Source organism: Triticum urartu, chromosome 2A (assembly GCF_056163025.1).
Source record: "Triticum urartu cultivar PI428250 chromosome 2A, HENAU_Tu73, whole genome shotgun sequence".
Taxonomy (NCBI): domain Eukaryota; kingdom Viridiplantae; phylum Streptophyta; class Magnoliopsida; order Poales; family Poaceae; genus Triticum; species Triticum urartu.
Window position 1 is genome coordinate 436,409,921 of NC_141874.1, and position 14,070 is coordinate 436,423,990.

Genomic DNA, 14,070 nt, shown 5'->3' on the forward strand with positions numbered 1-14,070 from the left:
GACCGAGTGGAAGAGCGAAACTACCAAAAATGACAGCAACACCCATTCGGTTTACACTCGACACGGCCAGACCAGATCGAGCGAAAGAATCAAAATACAAAGACTACAGACGACTGCCAGTAGTCCACCGTAGTCTCGGGGACTACACCCAGTGGGTGCGCTCAGCGCGCCCCCACTAGTCCAAAAATTCAATCGACGCACCCAGTGGGTGTACAGATGCAAAGATTTTCGGAAAGAGAGTCTTCAGGTAGCATATCCTAACAGAACAAGCGGTGACCAACTAACCTGAACATTGCTTTGGAGAGCCGAGCTGGCGTCATAGGCGGCCTGACTGGCGTCCCGCACCGCCTTCATCTTCTCCATCATAATGCCCGCCTGGCGTATGGCTTCCTTGGCAGCATTCACTTTGTCCTCTGGGACATGATGGATCGCAAAAACTGAAGGTGGGTCGGCAGGAGCTTGAACAGTCGACGAAGAAGGCAGGGCACTCGACAATGGTACGGCGAAGGTAACAGAACCCCGGTTGGCATCACCAGCGTCCTGAACAACTGGTTCCGCCATCGGCGTCGACTGTGGCACCTTGCTTGCATGAGCTTTCCTATTTTTCCTCATCAAAGGCCTCTTAGGCTCTTCATCATCATCATCGGGGAGGTCAATAATGTTAGGAGCTGTTCAAAGATCAATCGTCAAAATCACATCACCCAATGGTACACATTGCAGTTGAGTCGACCAAATAAAGACAGAATGACAGAAATCATACCCAGATTGGAAGTGACTGCATCCTCCATTACCTCATCCTCATCCCTGTAAGCTGAGGTCCCGGAAGTAGCAGCGCTGCCAGTTCCAAAGTTTGTCTGGTTAAATCAAGAAAAAATAAACAGCACGGAGCATCAAGTGAATACAAAGGGAGACACTCACGCAGAAGCGACGGGGATGTCAATCTTAATCTTCGGCAACGCCTTCCGAGGTTTCTGCTCTACAACTTTGGGATGCTTTGACGCTTTTTCAGTTGGGGTTGGTGAAGAGGTCCGAGGACGCTTTGAAGACTGACCCGTCTGAGCAATCGCCTTTTCACGGGCGCTCGATCGTTCTTGGTCAAGCTTGGATCGCCTCTCCCTGCGAGGAGGCGACTCGACTTCTTCTTCGTCACTTGGGTCGTCGCTTTCTTCGTCCCCTTCTCCGTCAGAATGCCATTCGCCACTGTCGCCGCCGCTCGCCTCTCCTTCCAGGTCTTGCTCTTGCTCTCCATTGGGCATTGAATACATTTCGATAAGGGCCTGAAAGAAAGCAGGAAGAATAAAGTCAGTCGACGCAGTATAGACAGCTGCGCGAGTGAATTCAGATTATAATCAAAAGCTCAGAATCGGGCCTTTTCTGGTTCATGGGACTGGTCAAATGGAGGAACTCTCCTGGCTCCCCTGGGGTTGTCCTTGTTTCCAGTGATGCCCGACAGCCACCCCTCCAGTGTGTCGTCATCGACCTCCTCCGGGTGAATCTGAGTGGTGTCGTCAAGACCCGAATACATCCACATCAGATGGTCTCGAGCTTGAAGAGGCTGGATGCGCCGCCGAAGGAAAACCTCCAAGAGATCCATACTAGTGACCCCGTCACGGATAAGCTGTACCACTCGATCGACCAGCACCTTAACTTGCGCCCTCTCCTCCGGGATCACCTTCAAAGAGGAGGGTTTCCTCACTCGGTCCATGGTAAAAGGAGGGAGGCCAGTCGGCTTCCCTGGCGTCGGCTGGTCTTTGCAGTAAAACCAGGTCGACTGCCATCCACGGAGCGAGTCGGGAAGAATCATGGCCGGAAAGGAACTTTTCCCTCTCATCTGAACACCAAGACCCCCGCACATCTGAATCACTTGTGTTCTCTCGTCACTCGGATTGGCCTTTTTCACCGTCTGAGAACGACAGGTGAAAATGTGCTTGAAAAGACCCCAGTGAGGCCGACAACCCAAGAAATTCTCGCACAAAGACACAAAAGCAGTGAGATACACGATTGTGTTGGGAGTGAAGTGGTGGAGTTGTGCCCCAAAGAATTCAGAAATCCCCAAAAGAAAGGGTGAGGAGGCAAGGAAAATCCACGGTCGACGTGAGTGGCAAGGAGAACGCGCTCACCCTCCCAAGGTTGCGGCTCGGAGTCCTTCCCCGGAAGCCGCGCCGATCCATGGGGGATCAGTCCTCCGTCGGCTAGCTCGTCGAGGTCTTCTTGGCGGATCGCCGAGCGGATCCGGTCGCCCTGGATCCAGCCCTTCAGCAGGCCGGCTCGTGAGGAAGATCCACCCCGACTGGTCGCCTTCCCCTCCGCCTTTCCCGTCGCCTTCTTCGCCCGCTCCAGAGCCACTGTCTTCTCCTTCCCCATCGTCGCCGGCGAGACGCGTACGGAGCGGCGGCACTGGGGCGAGAGCGAGCGCGACGAAGAAGCCTGAAGAGGAGAAGAGGAAATGAGAACGCACTGTTCAAGAAACCCCGGTCCGACGCCTTATATGAGGTCGCTTCCGAGTGGCTGACTGGTAGGCCCGGACGATCCTGTAAAATTCCGTAACAATCGCGCGCGCGATATGTGGCGAAAAAGGTGGCGCGGAGATCAAGGCGGCTCCGCCCTATCCCATCCGATTACTGCGGCCTCCCCCGTCCCACGCGCTTCCCAAAATTCGAATCCCGCGAAATCTGCGGGCAGCAGAACAACCTGTCAGACAGAAGATCTCCTCCACACTGTCACTCGGAGCTTTTCAAGTAAAGAAACTCACTCGACAAAAATTAAGAATGGATCAAGGCGACTGAAAAGGAAGTTGTTGTCATCACTCATGTTCATTGATCCGAAACAAGATATGCTCATGGCATGAAAAATGAGTCGGAGAAGTTCTCAACTCCTTCCCCACTCAAACCTCGATCCATTCGGGGGCTAATGATGAAGCTATGTACCTAGGGTAGGGTCATGGACCTGTCCTAACTGCCCTACCCAAGGACATCTCTAGAAGAAATCACCTTTCAATCGACTTGGAGGTGTTCCACTCGACAGACTCGAAGACACTCGACCAAGAAGCGACCACTCGACGGCCAGGAGACCTAAAGTCACTCCACACGCTAACGGTCGGGCATTAAGTAGCTTTTATGGTCGTCATAGCACTTATTAGGGATGTTATCAGTAACGCCCGACCTTACTGTACTTAAAACCCTGCATAACTGAGAGCCAGAGGGGTCTGGCGAACTCTATATAAGCCACCCCCCTCCTCAGTGTAAAGGGTTCGCACCCCTGTAATTCATACACACATAATCCGGTCGACCGCCTCCGGGCTCCGAGACATAGGACTATTACTTCCTCCGAGAAGGGCCTGAACTCGTAAACCTCGTGTGCTTACAACTACTCCATAGCTAAGATCTCGCCTCTCCATACCTACCCCCCTACATTACTGTCAGACTTAGAACCACGACAGTGCACCCCTCCACCATAATCCACCTCGATCATATTGTAGCGGTGCTTAGGCGAAGCCCTGCTTCGGTAGCAACATCATCACTGTCAACACGTCGTCGTGTTGACGGAACTCTCCCGTGAAGCTCTGCTGGATCAGAGTTCATGGGGCGTCATCGAGCTGAACATGTGCTGAACTCGGAGGTGTCGTGCGTTCGGTACTTGGATCGGTCGGATCGTGAAGACGTTCAACTACATCAACCACGTTCTCATAACGCTTCCGCTTACGGTCTACGAGGGTACGTGGACGATACTCTTTCCTCTCGTTGCTATGCATCACCATGATCTTGCGTGTGCGTAGGAAATCTTTGAAATTACTATGTTCCCCAACATTATGATCGTTTAGTTTATTGCTATTGCTTTCTCCATAGCTTATACATGTTCCTATGACTATGATATTATGCAACTCCCGAATACCGGAGAAACACTTGGTGTGCTATCAAACACCACAACGTAATTGGGTGATTATAAAGATGCCCTACAGGTGTCTTGCTACCTCTTCAGCACTGCGTTGGTTTTCCCTTGAAGAGGAAAGGGTGATGCAGCAAAGTAGCGTAAGTATTTCCCTCAGTTTTTGAGAACCAAGGTATAAACATTAGGAGACTACACGCAAGTCCCTCGTACCTACACAAACAAATAAGAACCTCGCAACCAACGCGATAAAGGGGTTGTCATCCCTTCACGGTCACTTACGAGAGTGAGATCTGATAGAGATAATAATAATAAGATACATATTTTTGGTATTTTTATGATATAGATTGAAAGTAAATATTGCAAAATAAACGGCACCAGAAATAGCTAGTTGACGGGAGATTAATATAATGGAGAATAGACCCGGGGGCCATAGGTTTCACTAGTGGCTTCTCTCAAGATAGCATAAGTATTACGGTGGGTGAACAAACTACTGTCGAGCAATTGATATAAAAGTGCATAACTACGAGAATATCTAGGCATGATCATGTATATAGGCATCACGTCCGCGACAAGTAGACCGAAACGATTTTGCATCTACTACTATTACTCCACACGTCGACCGCTATCCAGCATGCATCTAGAGTATTAAGTTCATAAGATCAGAGTGACGCATTAGGCAAGATGACATGATGTAGAGGGATAAACTCAAGCAATGTGATATAAACCCCATCTTTTCATCCTCGATGGCAACAATACAATACGTGTCTTGCTTCCCCTGCTGTCACTGGGAAAGGACACCGCAAGATTGAACCCAAAGCTAAGCACTTCTCCCATTGCAAGAAAGATCAATCTAGTAGGCCAAACCAAACTAATAATTCGAAGAGACTTGCAAAGATAACCAATCATACATAAAAGATTTCAGAGAAGAATCAAATATTGTTCATAGATAAACTTGATCATAAACCCACAATTCATCGGATCTCGACAAACACACCGCAAAAAGAGTTACATCAAATAGATCTCCAAGAAGATCGAGGAGAACATTGTATTGAGATCCAAAGAGAGAGAGAAGAAGCCATCTAGCTAATAACTATGGACCCGAAGGTCTCAAGTAAACTAGTCACACATCATTGGGGAGGCTATGGCGTTGATGTAGAAGCCCTCCGTGATCGATTCCCCCTCCGGCGGAGCTTCGGAAAAGGCCCCAAGATGGGATCTCTTGGGTACAGAAGGTTGCGGCGGTGGAAATAGGGTTTCGTGGTGCTCCTGGAAGTAGGTCGGTGGAGCCACGAGGGGCCCACGAGGGTGGGGGCGTGCCTAGGGGGCAGGCGCGCCTCCCTGCCTCATGGCCTCCTCGTTGATTTCTTGACGTCCACTCCAAGTCCCATGGATCACGTTTGTTCCAAAAACAACTCTCCCAAAGGTTTTATTCCGTTTGGATTCCGTTTGATATTCCTTTTCTGCGAAACACTGAAATAGGCAAAAAAACAGCAATTTGCACTGGGCCTTGGGTTAGTAGGTTAGTCCCAAAAATAATATAAAAGTGTATAAATAAGCTCATTAACATCCAAAACAGATAATATAATAGCATGGAACAATGAAAGATTATATATACGTTGGAGACGTATCAAGCATCCCCAAGCTTAATTCTCGCTCGTCCTCGAGTAGGTAAATGATAAAAACAGAATTTTTGATGTGGAATGCTACCTAGCATAATTCTCAATGTAATTTTCTTTATTGTGGCATGAATCTTCAGATCTGAAAGACTCAAGACAAAAGTTTAATATTGACATAAAAATAATAATATTTCAAGCATACTAACTAAGCAATCATGTCTTCTCAAAACAACATGGCAAATGAAAGTTCATCCCTACAAAATCATATAGTTTGGTCATGCTCCATTTTCGTCACACAAGAATGCTCTCATCTTGCACAACCCCGGTGACAAGCCAAGCAATTGTTTCATACTTTAGTAATCTCAAACTTTTTTCAACTTTCACGCAATACATGAGCGTGAGCCATGGATATAGCACTATGGGTGGAATAGAATAATGATAGGGGGTTATGTGGAGAAGACAAAAAGGAGAAAGTCTCACATCGACACGGCTAATCAACGGGCTAGGGAGATGCCCATCAATTGATGTCAATGCAAGGAGTAGGGATTGCCATGCAACGGATGCACTAGAGCTATAAATGTATGAAAGCTCAACAAAAGAAACTAAGTGGGTGTGCATCCAACTTGCTTGCTCATGAAGACCTAGGGCATTCGAGGAAGCCCATTGTTGGAGTATACAAGCCAAGTTCTATAATAAAAAATTCCCACTAGTATATGAAAGTGACAAAATAAGAGACTCTCTATCATAAAGATCATGGTGCTACTTTGAAGCACAAGTGTGGAAAAAAGGATAGTAGTATTGCCCCTTTTTATTTCTTTTTTTGGGACTTTTTTTATTTGGCCTTTTTTGGACAATGCTCTATTAATGATGATCATCACACTTCTATTTATTTACAACTCAATGATTACAACTCGATAGTAGAACAAAATATGACTCTATATGAATGCCTCCGGCGGTGTACCGGGAAGGGCAATGAACCAAGAGTGACATGTATGATAAATTATGCATGATGGCTTTGCCACAAATACGATGTCAACTACATGATCATGCAAAGCAATATGACAATGATGAAGCGTGTCATGAATGAAACGGTGGAAAGTTGCATGGCAATATATCTCGGAATGGCTATGGAAATGCCATAATAGGTAGGTATGGTGGCTGTTTTGAGGAAGATATAAGGAGGTTTATGTGTGATAGAGTGTATCATATCACGGGGTTTGGATGCACCGGCGAAGTTTGCACCAACTCTCAAGGTGAGAAAGGGCAATGCACGGTACCGAAGAGGCTAGCAATGATGGAAGGCTGAGAGTGCGTATAATCCATGGACTCAACATTAGTCCTAAAGAACTCACATACTTATTGAAAAAATCTACAAGTCATCAAAAACCAAGCACTACGCACATGCTCCTAGGGGGATAGATTGGTAGGAAAAGACCATCGCTCGTCCCCGACCGCCACTCATAAGGAAGACAATCAAAGAACACCTCATGTTTCAAATTTATTACACAACGGTTACCATACGTGCATGCTACGGGACTTGCAATCTTCAACACAAGTATTTCTCAAATTCACAACTACTCAACTAGCACACTCTAATATCACCATCTTTATATCTCAAAACAATTATCAAGTATCAAACTTCTCATATTATTCAATGCACTTTCTATGATAGTTTTTTATTATACCCATCTTGGATGCCTATCATATTAGGACTAATTTCATAGCCAAAGCAAATTACCATGCTGTTCTAAAGGACTCTCAAAATAATATAAGTGAAGCATGAGAGATCAATAATTTCTATAAAATAAAACCACCACCGTGCTCTAAAAGATATAAGTGAAGCACTAGAGCAAAATTATCTAGCTCAAAAGATATAAGTGAGGCACATAGAGTATTCTAATAAATTCCAATTCATGTGTGTCTGTCCCAAAAGGTGTGTACAGCAAGGATTATTGTGGTAAACTAAAAATCAAAGACTCAAATCATACAATACGCTCCAAGAAAAACACATATCATGTAATGAATAAAATACAGCCCCAAGTAAAGTTACCGATAGAAGAAGACGTAAGAGGGGATGCCTTCCGGGGCATCCCCAAGATTAGGCTTTTGGTTGTCCTTGAATTTTAACTTGGGGTTCCTTGGGCATCCCCAAGCTTAGGCTCTTGCCACTCCTTGTTCCATAATCCATCAAATCTTTACCCAAAACTTAAAAACTTCACAACAAAATACTTAAATAGAAAATCTCATGAGCTCCGTTAGTATAAGAGAATAAACCACCACTTAACATACTGTAATGAACTCATTCTTTATTTATATTGGTATTAAACCTAATGCATTCCAACTTCTCTATGGTTCATAATCTCCGATACTAGCCATAGTTTCATCAAAATAAGCAAACAACACGCGAGAAACAGAATCTGTTAAAAACATAACAGTCTGTAGTAATCTGTAGGTTTCAAATACTTCTGTAACCCCAAAAATTCTAAAATAAATTTCTGGACGTGAGGAATTTATCTATTAATCATCTGCAAAAAGAATCAACCTAATCGCATTCTCCAGTAAAAATGGCAGCAAATCTCGTGAGCACTAAAGTTTCTGTTTTTTATAGCAAGATCACAAAGACTTTCCCCAAGTCTTCCCAAAGGTTCTACTTGGCACAAACACTAATTAAAAGCATAAAACCACATCTAAACAAAGTCTAGATGAATTATTTATTACTAAAGAGAACCCAAAAGCAAGAAATAAAATTGGATTGCCTCCCAACAAGCGCTATCATTTAACGCCCCTAGCTAGGCATAAAAGCAAGAATATATCTATGTATTATCATCTTTGGTTTTAATTTTTTAGCGAAGTCATGCTCAAATCCGGGAGATTCTTTACGTTTCCCTTTATATTCGGAATTTTTTATATCTAAAGAATCCAAGCGCTTATTGCAAAGGGTAATCAACATATTCATGCGGTGAAGGTTTCGGCTAACACTCTTAAGAGGTTCAAGAGACTTTTGTAAAATTTTCGTAACTTCGCAAATCTTTTCAAAAACTTGTGTCTTCCTGGGTATGATGTGACCCCTTTTGTTGAGGTAGTTCTCCCACTATCCCCTCTATGATTTCATGAGCAATACTATGATCAATTTCGATAAAATTCCCTTTGGAAACGCAATCCAAGAGTTGTCTATGCGACATATTCAGCCCAACATAAAAATTGTGAAGTAAAATCCTAAAATTCACCTCTAGGGTGAAGTTACGGTAAGATTCCATCATCCTAAACCAAGCATCTTTTAAATTTTCTCCTTGTCATTGTTTGAAGTGAAGAACTTCAAACTCGGGAGACAAAGGGGCAGATAAGGGACTAGCCATGACGACACACGGCGACACAAGAGGCAAGTGAAAAGAGACGAACTGCAAAAGAGAAGGGGAACGGAAAAAGAGGGCGAATAAAACGGCAAGGGTGAAGTGGGGGAGAGGAAAACGAGAGGCAAATGGCAAATAATGTAATGCGAGGGATAAGAGTTTATGATAGGTACTTGGTATGTCTTGACTTGATGTAGATCTCCCCGGCAACGGCGCCAAAAACCCTTCTTGCTATCTCTTGAGCACTGCGTTGGTTTTCCCTTGAAGAGGAAAGGGTGATGCAGCAAAGTAGCATAAGTATTTCCCTCAGTTTTTGAGAACCAAGGTATCAATCCAGTAGGAGACTACACGCAAGTCTCTCGTACCTACACAAACAAATAAGAACCTTGCAACCAACGTGATAAAGGGGTTGTCAATCCCTTCATGAACACTTACGAGAGTGAGGTCTGATAGAGATAATAATAATAAGATAAATATTTTTGGTATTTCTATGATATAGATTGAAAGTAAATATTGCAAAATAAACAACACCAGAAATAGCTAGTTGACGGGAGATTAATATAATGGAGAATAGACCCGGGGGCCATAGGTTTCACTAGTGGCTTCTCTCAAGATAGCATAAGCATTACGGTGGGTGAACAAATTACTGTCGAGCAATTGATAGAAAAGTGCATACTTATGAGAATATCTAGGCATGATCATGTATATAGGCATCACGTCCGCGACAAGTAGACCGAAATGATTCTGCATCTACTACTATTACTCCACACATCGGCCGCTATCCAGCATGCATCTAGAGTATTAAGTTCATAAGAACAGAGTAACGCATTAGGCAAGATGACATGATGTAGAGGGATAAACTCAAGAAATATGATATAAACCCCATCTTTTTATCCTCGATGGCAACAATACAATACATGCCTTGTTGCCCCTGCTGTCACTGGGAAAGGACACCGCAAGATTGAACCCAAAACCAAGCACTTCTCCCATTGCAAGAAAGATCAATCTAGTAGGCCAAACCAAACTGATAATTCGAAGAGACTTGCAAAGATAACCAATCATACATAAAAGATTTCAGAGAAGAATCAAATATTGTTCATAGATAAACTTGATCATAAACACACAATTCATCGGATCTCGACAAACACACCGCAAAAAGAGTTACATCGAATAGATCTCCAAGAGAATCAAGGAGAACTTTGTATTGAGATTCAAAGAGAGAGAAGAAACCATCTAGCTAATAACTATGGACCCGAAGGTCCGTGGTAAACTACTCACACATCATCGGAGAGGCTATGGTGTTGATGTAGAAGCCCTCCGTGATCGATCCCCACTCCGGCGGAGCTCCGGAAAAGGTCCCAAGATGGGATCTCTTGGATACAGAAGGTTGCGGCGGTGGAAATAGGGTTTCGTGGTGCTCCTGGATGTTTTCAGGGTATATGGATATATATAGGAGGAAGAAGTAGGTCGGTGGAGCCACGAGGGTCCCACGAGGGTGGGGGCGCGCCCAGGGGCAGGCGCGCCTCCCTGCCACGTGGCCTCCTCGTTGATTTCTTGACGTCCACCCCAAGTCCCCTGGATCACGTTTGTTCCAAAAAAAACTCTCCCGAAGGTTTCATTCTGTTTGGATTCCGTTTGATATTCCTTTTCTGCGAAACACTGAAATAGGCAAAAAAAACAGCAATTTGCACTGGGCCTTGGGTTAGTAGGTTAGTCCCAAAAATAATATAAAAGTGTATAAATAAGCCCATTAACATCCAAAATAGATAATATAATAGCATGGAACAATAAAAAATTATAGATTAACGTATCAAGCATCTCCAAACTTAATTCCTGCTCGTCCTTGAGTAGGTAAATGAGAAAAACATGATTTTTGATGTGGAATGCTACCTAGCATAATTCTCAATGTAATTTTCTTTATTGTGGCATGAATGTTCAGATCCAAAAGATTCAAGACAAAAGTTTAATATTGACATAAAAATAATAATACTTCAAGCATACTAACTAAGCAATCATGTCTTCTCAAAACAGCATGGCAAAATAAAGTTCATCTCTCGTTGCTATGCATCCCTAGATAGATCTTGCGTGATCGTAGGATTTTTTTTGAAATACTGCATTCCCCAACAAAGTAATGATGTGCTTGCGCCCTACGCGCCCAGGCTTATCCCCAGGTCGGCGATTACCAAGGCTCCTGGGAAGTGGGGGCGTCCCGCCCCGTAAAAGCCGCCACGCGTCGCCCTCTGGGCCCGACAGCTCAACGGGCCCCGTGCCATTTCGCTCCTAATGGGTGAACATGCACGCCGCAGGCCCGGGGGCTACTGTCGCCCAGTGGGAACCACGGTACCACGACCCATCTTCCTCTGGCCAAAAGGGCGGCACCTGGGCCGGCCCATGACAGGTGGCCCTACTCCGGCCGCTCTGCAAGAAGATGCCTCGCGGGGGGTGTGCCTCGCGAGGCCCCTTGCTGCGGGGCAGAGCCCTGCCGAGGCTGCCAAGCACCGGGCTACCTCGCGAGGCTCCCCTCACGAGGTCGCCTCATGAGGCAGGTCGTACGGCGCCGGCAGCGGGGCTCCACGCCCATCACATGGATGCCCGCTGTCAGGATAAGGACGGTGGGGCATGACCAAGCCCAATTTCCATTCTGGTGACAAGGGAGCAGCGTCCGCTGTCTCCCCCAAAGCAATTCCCAAAGCATTTCCTCTCTGGTGAAAGAAGATTAGGACGGATCAGCACGCCAGGGCAGAGGTCATCGCCGAGCCCACCAATGTGTCATGAAGACTACTTTACCAGGCGAAAACTGCCTTTAGTGAGGATAGGCATAGGCCCCTGCCCCCCTTTGAATTGCCGCCCTATGGCCACCCTTTCCCGCTCATATTTCCGGGGAAGGGGACCAAGGCACTACAAAGGGGGCAGCGCCGCCTCCATGTAAGGGGATCGAGCCATTCTCCCAACCTCTCGTGTACCTCGAGCCACAAGCTCTCCATTACAGAGCAACCCAACATAGGCAGGAGTAGGGTATTTACACCAGCACGGTGGCCCGAACCTGGGTAGCTCGCACATCCCCTTCGTGCCTGATGAGAGCCAGCGTGCCCGTGGCAGTCCAGTCGTAGTCGTCGCAATGTCTTAGGTCGCCAAGCAAACCCCCCTAGAGTTCGAACCCTAGTTGTTGGAGAAGTTTCTTGGACACAGATCCTAGACCCCGACACATACCCACACATCATATATTTTCATACCACATACACACATCATCTGAACATAATGAACTTGCTTGCAAGCAAAAAAACCAAATTGCTAGCACATACACACACATCATTTATAAACCAAGCAAGATTATCAACACAAACAATATCACATACAACCATCATCTCTTCATCATCTCTCTCGACAATATCCCATGGGACAACATATGCAAATATTAATCATCTATAACCAAACCAAGATCTCAAACAAACCATACCATATACAACCATTAGATGTTCATCATATCTTTTCATGTGGGTTCATATGACAACATACGGATAGCCTATATAGGCACCAATCCAAATTAATATGGCCTACAAATTCAACAACGCATTATCTAGTACCTATCAATCATCTAAAATAATCTACCAACTACATTTCCCCCCTAAAATGAACAAACCATCTACTCATCTAACACCATAATAAAAAAGAAGAGGATTCAATCGAAATAAATTGGAGGGAAGGGGCAAGAGTACCTTGAGGATGCTTAGGGGCCTCAGATCCACGAATTTGAGTGGTGGAATGAGTATATCTTGAGGATTTGGTGAGGGGAGAGGGAAGGGGCGAGAGAGAACCCTCTCTGTTCGTGCGCTAGCTCAATCGCCGCTAGAGGATAGGGGAGATGGAGTGGGTTGGGCCTGCGCGGCTGGATGACTTATCAGGAGAAAACACCATGGTCCGTGGCGTTTTGGGTCGAGGGTAAAAGTCGAGGTCTATGATGTGTGGACCAGGAGGAAACACCAGGGACCACGATGTCTCCCATGCAAACGGGACGCGGGATGTTGGCGTCACTAAAAAAGGTCAGATACACTTTTTTCAAACAGGGTGAATTCGTGCTTAACTTAGCCAAAAAGTCAGAACAGTAATTTCGCGCGAAAAAACCCACTACAACGAAGTGCGACACGTTACGGCACTAGGGCGCAACATGTGCAATGCTCCCATAAATGAACTCTGAAGAGTTCATCATCTCTCTTCATGCGGGTTCCTATGGCAACATATGAATAGCCTGTACAGGCACCAATATGAAATAATATGGCCTACATATTCAAGAACACATCATCTAGTACCCACTAATCTTCTAAAATTGTCTACCAACTACAAAAAAATTCCAAAGATGAAGAAATCATCTACTCATCTAACACCACTCAATATTGAATATTAATGCATAATAAGAAGATGATTCAACCGAAAAAATGAGAGAAGGGGGGGGGGGGGGAGAATACCTCAAGGATGCCCGGGGCCCTTAGATCCATGATTTTGAGTGCGGAATGAGTAGATCTTGAATATTTGGCGAGGGGAGAGGGAAGGGGGCGAGAAAGAACCCTTCTTTGTTAGTGCGCTCGGCCACCACAAAAAGATAGGGAGAATAGGGAAGATGTGGTGGGCTAGGCCTGCGCGACTGGATGACTTATCAGGAGAAAACGACACAGTTTGTGACGTTCTGAGTCGAGGGGGGGGGGGTTCCATGGTGTTTCCCCCTTTGCTACAACGAGCCAACGCAACGTGTGGACCAGGGGAAAACGGCAAAGACCATGTGTCTTCCATGCAAAAGAGACACCAAGGATATTGTCGTGACAAAAAAATGTAAGATAATTTTTTCTTTCAAAATGGGTTCGTGCTTAACTTAGCGAGAAAATTACAAAAATAATTCGTCCAAAAAAACCACTTCAACAAAGTGGGACACGTGACGACACTAGGGCGCAACACGTGCAATGCTCCTATAAATGACATCTGAATCCAAAAGAATGCGAAATATTGATATGGTATGAACATTTATCCATCTAGGAGTATATAAATCGGATCCAAAATTTCACCCTTAATACTGGGCCTCGGGTTCGGACGAGGGCCTTTGCCCCCAGAAAAGTTGCTGCTGCCGGCCGGTGGGGGTGGTCGTAGCAGCGGCACACGCGCAGCAGGCCGGGCTTGCTTCTTGCTCGGGCTCGGCCGAGCAAAACCCCTCGACCAAACCCTAGATT

At 45.5% G+C, this 14,070-nt stretch overlaps 1 long non-coding RNA gene across 1 annotated transcript; it reads right to left on the reverse strand.

Annotated features, from left to right (window-relative positions):
- Nucleotides 1–9,917: 9,917 nt before the first annotated feature.
- Nucleotides 9,918–13,456, reverse strand: LOC147985376 (uncharacterized). Its single transcript, XR_015615117.1, has 2 exons — nt 13,318–13,456; nt 9,918–12,885 (listed from the first exon to the last, which is right to left on the reverse strand). It is a non-coding gene; the product is annotated as an uncharacterized LOC147985376 (long non-coding RNA).
- Nucleotides 13,457–14,070: the final 614 nt, after the last annotated feature.